Genomic DNA, 13,544 nt, shown 5'->3' with positions numbered 1-13,544 from the left:
AAGTCCTTCCCATTCCAATCCTGAGACACTTCCTATAGCATGAGATATGATATCTCAATGCTTCTAATACCAAACCTGAGACTCTTCCTATAACATGAGATGGGATATCCAACTCCTTCCCATTCCAATCCTGAGACCCTTCCGATAGCAGAGATGTGATATCTCAAAGCTTATACCAAACCTGAGACCCTTCCTATGGCTTGAGATGTCATATACAACTCCTTCCCATTCCAATCCTGAGACCCTTCCGATAGCATGAGATGTGATATCTCAATGCTTATACCAAACCTGAGACCCTTCCTATAGCATGAGATGTGATATCCAACTCCTTCCCATTCCAATCCTGAGACCCTTCCTATAGCATGAGATGTGATATCTCAATGCTTCTAATACCAAACCTGAGATCCTTCGTTTAACATGAGATGTGATATCCAACTCCTTCCATTCCAATCCTGAGACCCTTCCTATAGCATGAGATGTGATATCTCAATGCTTATACCAAACCTGAGACCCTTCCTATAGCATGAAATGTGATATCCAACTCCTTCCCATTCCAATCCTGAGACCCTTCCTATAGCATGAGATGTGATATCTCAATGCCTCTAATACCAAACCTGAGATCCTTCCTCTAACATGAAATGTGATATCCAACTCCTTCCCTTTCCAAACCTGAGAGCCTATCCATAGCATGAGATGTGATATCCAAGTCCTTCCCATTCCAATCCTTAGACCCTTCCTACAGCATGCAATATGATATCTCAATGATTCTAATAACAATCCTGAGACCCGTCCTATAACATGAGATGGGATATCCAACTCCTTCCCATCCCAATCCTGAGACACTTCCGATTGCAGAGATGTGATATCTCAATGCTTATACCAAACCTGAAACTCTTCCTATAACATGAGATGTGATATCTGTTAGGAAAGATTTAATAATTGTAGGTAATTTTCCTTCCATGTGGCAACCCCTAAACTTTTTGCTGTTGTTTTTCACCTTGTTCTCGACTTTGCTAGAGAAGTGCAGCCTTCTGCCGCACTCCTCTGGGATGTCGCTCCTTTCTTACGGGGAAACTGACATGCCCTTAAGACAGTCAGTACCGGGAAACGCTGTTTTCCGTAGTTTCTTTTATCATGTTGCGGCTTTCGTGCAACATGACACAAGAGGGCACTGTAAGCTAAGTTGCTGCTCTCTTGGGATTCTAGCCTTCTACAGGCCCTAGATACTCTTTCAGGATTGTAACTGATCGGTGCAAGTGATTCACGGACGGGAATGGTGGCAGCGATCGTTTCTTGTGTTTTGAGCTCCTTTTGGCGTTCTAAGCACGTTTCTCGCACTTAACCCAAAATGGTGGCCTGGCTCCCAAAATGGCCAGACCACGAGGCTCCTTTGTCCTGTCCGCTGACCGTCTTGCTCCCTTCACCTTCCCCAGGTCGAGCCGACCCGGGGCCTTCCTTATTTGGGCATGTACTTTCCCGCGAAACACGGATGCTTTCGCGGGCTTCTACATGTCTTGTGTGTGCCTCCAGTATGTGGGCTGGGATGTCTGGTCCCGTGTGAATGCCTGGGACCACCGTGGTCCGTGATAGGTCCACGAATGGTGTGAGTGTTGATGAGCGGATCTCCCATTGGGTCCCCACCGTTTTGGCGCGAAGGGAACCGTGGATAAGAGGGGGCTGGAAACACCACTACCATGTCGATCTCCTGAGTTCTCACGAACAAAGGAATACAGGAGCCAAGTATCCTGCAACCAAGAGGCTGAACCGAGGAATCGCTGGTGACCCGCTGAAGGACTGCTCCTCTGCACTGCTGTCGCCTTGTGAAACCCTTTTCACCTTTGATCGAACCAGAAGGCATGTACTAGTACTTCGACCCTTGGAATAGCGGGGACAGCTATTCTCGGCATCTTCACCATCTCCTGCTAGTAAGCCTTCGGAAGCGTCTCTGGGCCATCCAGCAGACTGACCAGCCTACACAGGAGTCTTGCTCTGTAACCGCCACCAGGTTGTGTAGTATATCGAGTCCTTGTCACTCTCACACGATTCGTACACTTGGCGTTCCCAGGTCTGAAGTGAGTAGTGTACATTTGGCTCAGATACACACGGCCGCTCCGTTGCCCTGCTGTGGTAACAAACTGTGCGGGTTCCTTCGTTTGGGACGTCTTTTACTCAACTCTGCTGCTGCAGACTCAACACGACGACGAGACGTCCCCTGCTCTTCTGAACCTGCCAGCGACTGAAACTGACGCGGAGAAGCCTGGGTCTGCTTGCATCGGGGTCCGGTGAGTAGCATAGCTATGAACTGGTCGCCCTCCTGCAGGAGCCCATAGCTTTTCCCCGCTGTGTCAAAACAGCACGCCTTTCCGTACTCGCGCTCTGCTTCTGCCCACAGTGGAGGCTGCGCTTGAGTCGCGGAACACTGTTGTTCTTCGTTTGTGCACTAAACTGAACTGCCTGATCTCCCTCAAAGAGAATCCCCTTTTGCCCGTTGGCACCAGCGTGTGCAGGTACTTTTGAGCACAAGGCTCCACTCTTCGTAGGGCTCGGACTTCCTTTTAGTTAGGTGCCTCTGAAGGCGGACTGGGTCTAAGCATTATTTCACACTGCCTGTTTTCCTTCCCTTTTAGGTGGACCACACATTTCGTGCATCTAACGCTTGAGACTTGTTTGTATTTGTATATATATTGTATTGGTATGGTATGTGTTGGTTTACTAGAGTTGTATTGTGATTTCTCGCTACGGTCATTGTTTTAAAGGCCTTGGAATAAATGTATATATATTTTTAATTTAGCACCTGTTTGGAGTAGTTTGTAAGTGTCCTTGCTTTGTGTGCTCATTGCAGGCTTTCAGTCACCCTCACCCCTCTTGAGACCTAGTCTTGACCGCCGCGATCGCTACCTTGATTGGTCTGGCTTGTCCAGAGGTTACCCTGTTCCAAGTAATTAGGTTGGCCTTCTGAACTTCTGCGCCACCAGGACAGAGTTCAGAAATCCGTCTTAACAAATTGGTGTACAGTGGTGGGATACGACTGAAGGTATCCAGTGTTGCGCACGAACTAAGGCATTTCAAGTTATTCCTACCAGGACATGTAGTGAATTGTTGTAGTATAACTTTAAAAAGGCCATAGTCCTATCTAACAGTATGGAAACAAATACCTTGTTAACTTTAAATGCTTCCAAATCAGAAACATTGAAAAAAATGTGTGCGGAGAGAGGTGTTTCCTCTCAAGGCACGAAATTGGATATGATCAAAAGAATCGTGACGTGGCAAGAAGCGCAGCTTGACGCTATAACTTCTGAGGACAGTGCGGAAGGAGGTGGGGCTGCTCTCACTGGTAGAACCGACGGTTCTGCCGCTGCACTGATCCACCGCGACCACGAGGACAGGGAGGATGAGATGTCTAATGTTTCCTCTGCCAGTGTTGATGGGGAGGCTATGCTTGAATTCAAGAAGCAAGAGCTGCGGTTTAGGCAGAAGGAGCTTGAATTCAGCATAGCCAAACTAAAAATCGAACAGTCAGAAAAACAGAAAGACAGGGATCACCAGTTGGAACTGGCCAAGCTTCAGGTTGCAAATGGGTCCAAGGGTCCTGGACATGGGTCTGGGGCCTCCTCTCATCCATGGTTTCCGAAAGATCTGGTCATTGTGTATGAGGAAAGGAATGACATTATGGACTGGATGAATGCGTTTGAGTATGCATGCGAAGTTCAACAAGTTGACAATGCTGATAAGATTGCCTGGTTACTCAGCAGACTGCCCCATTCTGGCTGTAGTGCCATTATGGAAATGTCGAAGGCTGAGCAAGCTGATTTCGCAATGTTAAAGCAAACTCTCATTTTAACGTTTGGGAAGACTCCGGCCCAATATTTGAAACGATTCATAGAGTATAAGAAAAAGGAAGGTGGTACTTGGGTATCTTATGTCACTGAATCCTTGAAAAACTTAACTGGCTGGGTCGAAGGTTATAAGGTTTCTACCTTCGAAGGCATGATACATCTTGTCATGCTGGAACACATTTTTGCATCTTCTTCCCCGGAGCTTAAGCAGCATTTGGCCGATTCGAAGGAGATAGATCCTAAGAAGCTGGCCATTGCAGCAGACTTATGGGTGTCACATCGAGTGTCCCATAAGGACAAAACTCATCCTGGTAAGCAGGAGGAAGGGAAAAAGTCCAAAGATAAGGAGGGTGGAGAATCTGATAAATCTTCTTCTCAAAAGGGCCACAAAAAGAAAAATAAGGGTAAGACACAAGAGAACTCACAGGGTAGTGGAGGTCAGCCTCCGAAACAGAACTCTGGTTACAATAAGCCTCCCTATGTAAACAGACCCAATGGATCTTGTTTTGCTTGTGGAGCAACTGACCACGTGAAGGGGGATCCCCGGTGTAAGGTTTGACCTTTGGGGGTCCACTCCGCTAATCTGGCCTTCTCCTCCTACGAGGAAGAAGAGATTACAGGAGCATCCTTCTCCTCAGACTCATTTCCCAGCGGGATAGAGGCTGAGGTAGTTTTAGTTTCCCTGGGTTCCTGGGATCCTAAAGTCGCAGAGGCTTATGCTAGGATTACAGATAATACCAAGCACTACTTTAAAGACAGTGTGCTGATCAATGGAGTAGATACTCCAGCTCTTAGGGATAGTGGGTGCAGTCGAACTGTAGTGGATTCTACCTTGGTAGACTCAGAGGAAGTTGCCAGAGCTACTCTGATGCCCACTAAGTTGGCTGACGGCCCACTCCGTATGTTCCCAGTAATATCTGTAAATCTTACTTTAAATGGTACAGCAGTCAGGATTCCAGTGAGCATTCAGAGAAACGTCCCGGGAAAGGTCTTGTTAGGTAATGATCTCAGAGCTTTAGGGCTCGTAGGAGACACTGCCGAAAGACCCTACACACGGTCTCAAGCACGGGCAGCATTGGCCAAGACCAATACACCGCCCCAGCCGAAGGGGAAACCCAAGGCGAAAGGAGTCAACAAGTCAAGACGAGGGAAAGAGAATATTCCCCCGAGCTCGCCTACCACTGCGGTGGAGGAAGTTGGTCAATCGCCCGGGCCTGACGAGGAGGTGGCGATGCCTGAAGTATTGAACCCCAACGACCATCCTGAACTAAAAGACTTGTTAGTTGAAGGAGGTCCTGATAGGGACGAATTCAGTAAAGGCCAACGTGAGTGCCCATCTCTGGAAGGCCTAAGGAGACAGGCCTGCTCCCAGCTTGAGGGTGAACCTCCTGGGACGCATAGGATTTATTGGGAAGGTGGACTCCTGTATAGTGAGCCCACAGAGTCTACAGAAGGAGACCATAGGAGGTTGGTGGTTCCCCTTGCTGTTAGGCCCTTCCTCCTGCAGTTGGCGCATGAAGTGCTCCTTGCTGGTCACCTTGGTATTAAGAGGAGCAAGCAAAGGTTATCCATGCACTTCTACTGGCCCAAGATGGGGGTGCAAGTAGAAAGTCACTGCAGGAGTTGTGCCTCCTGCCAGTTATCTGGTAAGGTTGGCTCGACAATCCAAGCTCCGTTGGTACCGCTCCCAGTTGTGGGGGTACCATTTGAAAGGGTAGGGATCGACATCGTTGGTCCCCTTGACCCGCAAACATCCTCGGGCAATAGGTTTATCCTGGTGCTGGTCGACCATGCAACCAGATATCCTGAGGCCATCCCATTGAAAAATGTAACTGCCAAGTCAGTTGCAAAAGCTTTACTTGGCATATTTACTAGGGTTGGCTTCCCTAAAGAAGTTGTGTCAGATTGTGGCAGCAACTTTATGTCAAAGTATATGCAGGCTATGTGGAAAGAATGTGGGGTCACCTACAAGTTCTCTTCTGCATACCACCCCCAGACCAATGGTCTGGTGGAACGTTTCAACAGAACGTTAAAAAGCATGATTGGGGCTCTGGAGAAGCTTCAGAGAAGACAATGGGATCTTCTTTTACCATGCTTACTGTTTGCCTACCGAGAGGTACCACAGGAGGGTGTTGGCTTCAGCCCCTTCAAACTTCTGTTTGGTCATCCTGTACGGGGACCCTGTTAATAAGTAAATGACCACACTTCACTGCAATCCTTGTCTTTAGTGAGGATTTATTTAGTTAGTTCATCCAAGAGAAAGGCCCCAGGCTGCAACATTCCAAGAATTCCTCGCTCGCTTGGTCGACTATTCGTTCACCTGACAGCCGGGTTCCATCCAAAGATAAACAACTGCAAGCCGCAGCCGTGTGTGTAACGGCAAGACAGTGAGTAATTAAGGTAATGGCAATCCAAATAGTGAGTGACCTCAGGTGGGACCTCTGCTGGTGTTGTCAGCGCAGTCTCTCGTAGTTGCAAATCACAAACCACAAATCAACCTCCTCAGTATTCGTGCTCTGCTCCAGGATTCCTTCGTGGTTCACTTCACTCCCAGGCACTGACTTTTTCCTCAAAATTCGTACTCCGCTCCAGGATAACGGCCGTGTTTCTCGCCGGCTATTACACATGTAGTGTGCCGCTCCGTCCGGTTGCATCCAAACTGTAATCAATATTGCTGCTGCTGGGGGCCTTTTCTCCTTGGCCCAATCCTCGTCGCCAATGTTAATAAGTAAATGACCACACTTCACTGCAATCCTTGTCTTTAGTGAGGATTTATTTAGTTAGTTCATCCAAGAGAAAGGCCCCCAGCTGTGGGCTGTCCTCCTGGTCTCAATCCTCTCTCTGCTGCTCGAATCTGGAACCCTTGCTTAATCATAACAACAAAGATTCTTTGGTAACTAGGTTACATGGCAGCAGCTGAAATGATGTAAGTATAAACACATTGATGTAAGTCTAAACACCTCCTAACAGACCCTTAGCCATAGTCAAAGAGGGATGGGAGATGCCCACTCCCCCTGTTACTACCAACGTAGTTGATTATGTGCTAGGGCTCAGAAAACGGATGGTACTTCTGATGGGCTTGGCTAGTGATAAATTGAAGGCAGGACAAGCACTGGTGAAACATTGGTACGACCAGAAAGCTTCCCTCATCAACTTTACACCTGGTCAGCAAGTCCTGATCATGAATCCCATAAGGCCTTGAGCTTTACAGGACAAATGGTCAGGCTCTTACACAGTGGTGGAGCCCCTGGGTGAGGTTAACTATTTAGTGGACCTTGGAAGGCCTGGACAGGCTCCAAAAGTGTTTCACGTGAATAGGCTGAAGGCTTTCGTCCCAAGAGTCGAAATCGCAGCACTGTTACTGGCTTCAGATGTTGAGGAAGAGGAGTCTGAACCTCTCCCCGACCTGTTCCAAAGCGGTCCTTCAGATAGCTCCTTTGAGGGAGTCCGAGGGGCCCCTCACCTGACTTCTGATCAGCAGGCTGAGGTGAAAAGTTTGCTTAGGCAGTTTTCCCCCCTGTTTTCACAGTCGCCTGGTTTGACACCTTGGTGCAAACATAACATAGACACAGGAGACAGTGTACCTACCAAAAGTAGGGGATACAGGATGTCAGACAAAGTACGGTCTTATATTAAGACCGAGGTCAACAAGATGTTAGACCTTGGGGTGATTGAACCCTCTAGTAGTCCTTGGTCCAGCCCTGTGGTTTTCGTTCCAAAGGCAGGCACTTCTGAATTGAGGTTCTGGTGGATTACAGGGCTCTGAATGCTGTCACCAAAACAGATGCACACCCCTTGCCTCGAACAGATGAGCTGGTGGATACTTTGGGTGTCTCCAAGTACCTCAGCACGTTTGACCTCACTGCTGGCTATTGGCAAATAGCTTTAGCAGAACATGCCAAGGAGAAGACGGCGTTTTCTACTCCAGACGGCCTTTACCAATTCCGGGTAATGCCGTTCGGGTTGAAGAATGCACCTGCCACTTTCCAGAGGCTTGTGCATCATGTTTTGAATGGGTTGGACGAATTCTGTCTTGCATATCTGGACGATATAGCAGTTTTCAGTGCCACCTGGGAAGACCATGTGAAACACCTCGGGATTGTGCTCCAGGCTCTTCAGAAAGCACACTTGACCATAAAGGCTAGTAAATGCCAGATTGGACAAGGCTCAGTGTTTTACCTTGGACATGAAGTAGGTGGAGGGAGGATACAGCCTCTACCCAGTAAAGTACAAGCAGTACAAGACTGGCCTACCCCCACTACACAAACCCAAGTGAGAGCCTTCTTAGGACTCACGGGGTATTACCGCAATTTTGTGGCAGACTATGGCACCATAGCTGCCCCTCTGACTGCCCTCACAACTCTGAAGAAACCCAAGAAGGTAACTTGGACCGACGAGTGTGAGAAGGCCTTCAATGGCTTAAAAGACTCCTTGTGCCAGGCCCCTGTCCTCAGGGCCCCTGATTATCAAAGACCTTTTATCGTGCAGACGGACGCCTCTGACACTGGGATAGGAGCTGTACTATCGCAAGTAGATGAGAAGGGTAAGGAACACCCTATTGGTTTTATTAGTCACCAGTTTAAGGACAGAGAGCTCAGATGGTCCACGGTAGAGAAAGAATGTTTCTCTGTTGTGTGGGCCCTAAGGAAGCTGAGGCCCTACCTCTATGGGACCCACTTCACTGTGCAAACTGACCATAAGCCCTTAAAGTGGCTAATAAACATGAAGGGGGAGAATCCAAAGTTGCTTAGGTGGTCCATAAGTCTACAAGGCTTCGACTTCACTATTGAGCATAGACCAGGTGTCCAACATAGCAATGCTGATGGGTTGTGCAGAATGTTTAACCGACCTGAACAAGAGACTCATCCAGGGGTGGATTAGTTCCCCCTGTCCATAGTCTGGGAGGGGTGAGTGTTAGGAAAGATTTCGTAATTGTAGGTAATTTTCCTTCCATGTGGCAACCCCTAAACTTTTTGCTGTTGTTTTTCACCTTGTTCTCGACTTTGCCAGAGAAGTGCAGCCTTCTGCCGCACTCCTCTGGGCTTTCGCTCCTTTCTTACGGGGAAACTGTCATGCCCTTAAGACAGTCAGTACCAGGAAACGCTCGTTTCCGTAGTTTCTTTTATCATGTTGCGGCTTTCGTGCAACATGACACAAGAGGGCACTGTAAGATAAGTTACTGCTCTCTTGGGTCTCTAGCCTTCTACAGGCCCTAGATACTCTTCCAGAATTGTAACTGATCGGTGCAAGTGATTCACGGACGGGAATGGTGGCAGCGATCGTTTATTGTGTTTTGAGCTCCTTTTGGCGTTCTAAGCGCGTTTCTCGCGCTTAACCCAAAATGGTGGCCTAGAGCCCAAAATGGCCAGACCACGAGGCTCCTTTGTGCTGTCCGCTGACCATCTTGCTCCCTTCACCTTCCCCAGGTCGAGCCGACCTGGGGCCTTCCTTATTTGGGCATGTACTTTCCCGCGAAACACAGATGCTTTCGCGGGCTTCTACATGTCTTGTGTGTGCCTCCAGGATGTGGGCTGGGATGTCTGGTCCCAATACACATCCTGGGTGCCAGAGAGTCTAGGGTGGTGTGAATGCCTGGGACCACCGTGGTCCGTGATAGGTCCACGAATGGTGTGAGTGTTGATGAGCGGATCTCCCATTGGGTCCCCTCCGTTTTGGCGCGAAGGGAACCGTGGATAAGAGGGGGCTGGAAACACCACTACCATGTCGATCTCCTGAGTTCTCACGAACGAAGGAATGCAGGAGCCAAGTATCCTGCAACCAAGAGGCTGAACCGAGGAATCGCTGGTGACCCGCTGAAGGACTGCTCCTCTGCACTGCTGTCGCCTTGTGAAACCCTTTTCACCTTTGATCGAACCAGAAGGCCTGTACTGGTACTTCGACCCTTGGAATAGCGGGGACAGCTATTCTCGGCATCTTCACCATCTCCTGCTAGTAAGCCTTCGGAAGCGTCTCTGGGCCATCCAGCAGACTGACCAGCCTACACAGGAGTCTTGCTCTGTAACCGCCGCCAGGTTGTGTAGTATATCGAGTCCTTGTCACTCTCACATGATTCGTACACTTGGCGTTCCCAGGTCTGAAGTGAGTAGTGTACATTTGGCTCAGATACACACCGCCGCTCCGTTGCCCTGCTGTGGTAACAAACTGTGCGGGTTCCTTCGTTTGGGACGTCTTTTACTCAACTCTGCTGCTGCAGACTCAATACGACGACGAGACATTGAGATATCACATCTCATGCTATAGTAAGGGTCTCAGGATTGGAATGGGAAGGACTTGGATATCACATCTCATGCTATAGGCAGGGTCTCAGGTTTGGAAAGGGAAGGAGTTGGATATCACATTTCATTTTAGAGGTAGGATCTCAGGTTTGGTATTAGAGGCATTGAGATATCACATCTCATGCTATCAGAAGGGTCTCAGGATTGGAATGGGAAGGAGTTGGATATCACATCTCATGTTATAGGAAGGGTCTCAGGTTTGGTATAAGCATTGAGATATCACATCTCTGCTATCGGAAGTGTCTCAGGATTGGAATGGGAAGGAGTTGGATATCCCATCTCATGTTATAGGACGGGTCTCAGGTTTGTTATTAGAATCATTGAGATATCATATTGCATGCTATAGGAAGGGTCTAAGGATTGGAATGGGAAGGACTTGGATATCACATCTCATGCTATAGGTAGGCTCTCAGGTTTGGAAAGGGAAGGAGTTGGATATCACATTTCATGCTAGAGGTAGGATCTCAGGTTTGGTATTAGAGGCATTGAGATATCACATCTCATGCTATCAGAAGGGTCTCAGGATTGGAATGGGAAGGAGTTGGATATCACATCTCATGTTATAGGAAGGATCTCAGGTTTGGTATTAGAAGCATTGAGATATCACATCTCATGCTATCGGAAGTATCTCAGGTTTGGTATTAGAGGCATTGAGATATCACATCTCATGATATCATAAGGGTCTCAGGATTGGAATGGGAAGGAGTTGGATATCACATCTCATGCTAAAGGGAGGGTCTCAGGTTTGGAAGGGGAAGGAATTGAATATCACATCACATGTTATAGGAAGGATCTCAGGTTTGGTATTAGAGGCATTGAGATATCACATCTCATGCTATCGGAAGGGTCTCAGGATTGGAATGGGAAGGAGTTGGATATCACATCTCATGCTATAGGAAGGGTCTCAGGTTTGGAACGGGAAGGAGTTGGATATCACATCTCATGTTATAGGAAGAGTCTCAGGTTTGGTATAAGCATTGAGATATCACATCTCTGCAATCGGAAGTGTCTCAGGATTGGAACGGGAAGGAGTTGGATATCCCATCTCATGTTATAGGACTGGTCTCAGGTTTGGTATTAGAAGCATTGAGATATCACATCGCATGCTGTAGGAAGGGTCTCAGGTTTGGAATGGGAAGGAATTGGATATCACATCTCATGTCATAGGAAGGATCTCAGGTTTGGTATTAGAAGCATTGAGATATCACATCTCATGCTATAGGAATGGTCTCAGGATTGGAATGGGAAGGAGTTGGATATTACATTCTTGCTATGGGAAGGGTCTCATGTTTGGAATTGGAAGGAGTTGGATATCACATATGCTATAGGAAGGGTCTCAGGTTTGGAATGGGAAGGAGTTGGATATCACATCTCATGTTATAGGAAGGGTCTCAGGTTTGGTATAAGCATTGAGATATCACATCTCTGCTATCAGAAGTGTCTCAGGATTGGAATGGGAAGGATATGTATATGACATCTCATGACATAAGAAGGGTCTCAGGTTTGGTATAAGCATTGAGATATCACATCTCTGCTTTTGGAAGGGTCTCAGGATTGGAATGGGAAGGAGTTGGATATCCCATCTCATGTTATAGGAAGAGTCTCAGGTTTGGTATTAGAAGCATTGAGATATCACATCTCATGCTATAGGAAGTGTCTCAGGATTGGAATGGGAAGGAATTGGATATCACATCTCATGCTATAGGGAGGGTCTCAAGTTTGATATTAGAAGCATTGAGATATCACATCTCATGCTATAGGAAGGGTCTCAGGATTGGAATGGAAGGAGTTGGATATCACATCTCATGTTATAGGAAGGATCTCAGGTTTGGTATTAGAAGCATTGAGACATCACATCTCATGCTATAGGAAGGGACTCAGGTTTGGTATAAGCATTGAGATATCACATTTCATGCTATGGGAAGGGTCTCAGGATTGGAATGGGAAGGAGTTGTATATGACATCTCATGCCGTAGGAAGGGTCTCAGGTTTGGTATAAGCATTGAGATATCACATCTCTGCTATCGGAAGGGTCTCAGGATTGGAATGGGAAGGAGTTGGATATCACATCTCATGCTATTTGAAGGGTCTCAGGTTTGGTATAAGCATTGAGATATCACATCTCATGCTATGGGAAGGGTCTCAGGATTGGAATGGGAAGGAGTTGTATATGACATCTCATGCCGTAGGAAGGGACTCAGGTTTGGTATAAGCATTGAGATATCACATCTCTGCTATCGGAAGGGTCTCAGGATTGGAATGGGAAGGAGTTGGATATCCCATCTCATGTTATAGGACGGGTCTCAGGTTTGTTATTAGAATCATTGAGATATCATATTGCATGCTATAGGAAGGGTCTAAGGATTGGAATGGGAAGGACTTGGATATCACATCTCATGCTATAGGAAGGGTCTCAGGTTTGGTATAAGCATTGAGATATCACATCTCATGCTATAGGAAGGGTCTCAGGATTGGAATGGGAAGGATATGTATATGACATCTCATGCCATAGGAAGGGTCTCAGGTTTGGTATAAGCATTGAGATATCACATATCTGCTTTTGGAAGGGTCTCAGGATTGGAATGGGAAGGAGTTGGATATCCCATCTCATGTTATAGGAAGAGTCTCAGGTTTGGTATTAGATTCATTGAGATATCATATTGCATGTTATAGGAAGGGTCTAAGGATTGAAATGGGAAGGACTTGGATATCACATCTCATGCCATAGGAAGGGTCTCAGGTTTGGTATAAGCATTGAGATATCACATCTCTGCTTTTGGAAGGGTCTCAGGATTGGAATGGGAAGGAGTTGGATATCCCATCTCATGTTATAGGAAGAGTCTCAGGTTTGGTATTAGAAGCATTGAGATATCACATCTCATGCTATAGGAAGTGTCTCAGGATTGGAATGGGAAGGACTTGGATATCACATCTCATGCTATAGGGAGGGTCTCAAGATTGATATTAGAAGCATTGAGATATCACATCTCACGCTATAGGAAGGGTCTCAGGATTGGAATGGAAGGAGTTGGATATCACATCTCATGTTATAGGAAGGATCTCAGCTTTGGTATTAGAAGCATTGAGACATCACATCTCATGCTATAGGAAGGGTCTCAGGATTGTAATGGGAAGGAGTTGGATTTCACATCTCATGCTATATGAAGGGTCTCAGGTTTGGTATAAGCATTGAGATATCACATCTCATGCTATAGGAAGGGTCTCAGGATTGGAATGGGAAGGAGTTGGATATCACATCTCATGCTATAGGAAGGGTCTCGGGTTTGGTATAAGCAGTGAGATATCACATCTCTACTATCGGAAGGGTCTCAGGATTGGAATGGGAAGGAGTTGGATATCCCACCTCATGTTATAGGAAGAGTCTCAGGTTTGGTATTAGAAGCATTGAGAT

This window comes from Ambystoma mexicanum, chromosome 7p (genome assembly GCF_040938575.1).
Source record: "Ambystoma mexicanum isolate Mex_15411 chromosome 7p, UKY_AmexF1_1, whole genome shotgun sequence".
Lineage (NCBI taxonomy): Eukaryota > Metazoa > Chordata > Amphibia > Caudata > Ambystomatidae > Ambystoma > Ambystoma mexicanum.
Note: the sequence above shows the minus strand (reverse complement) of the source record.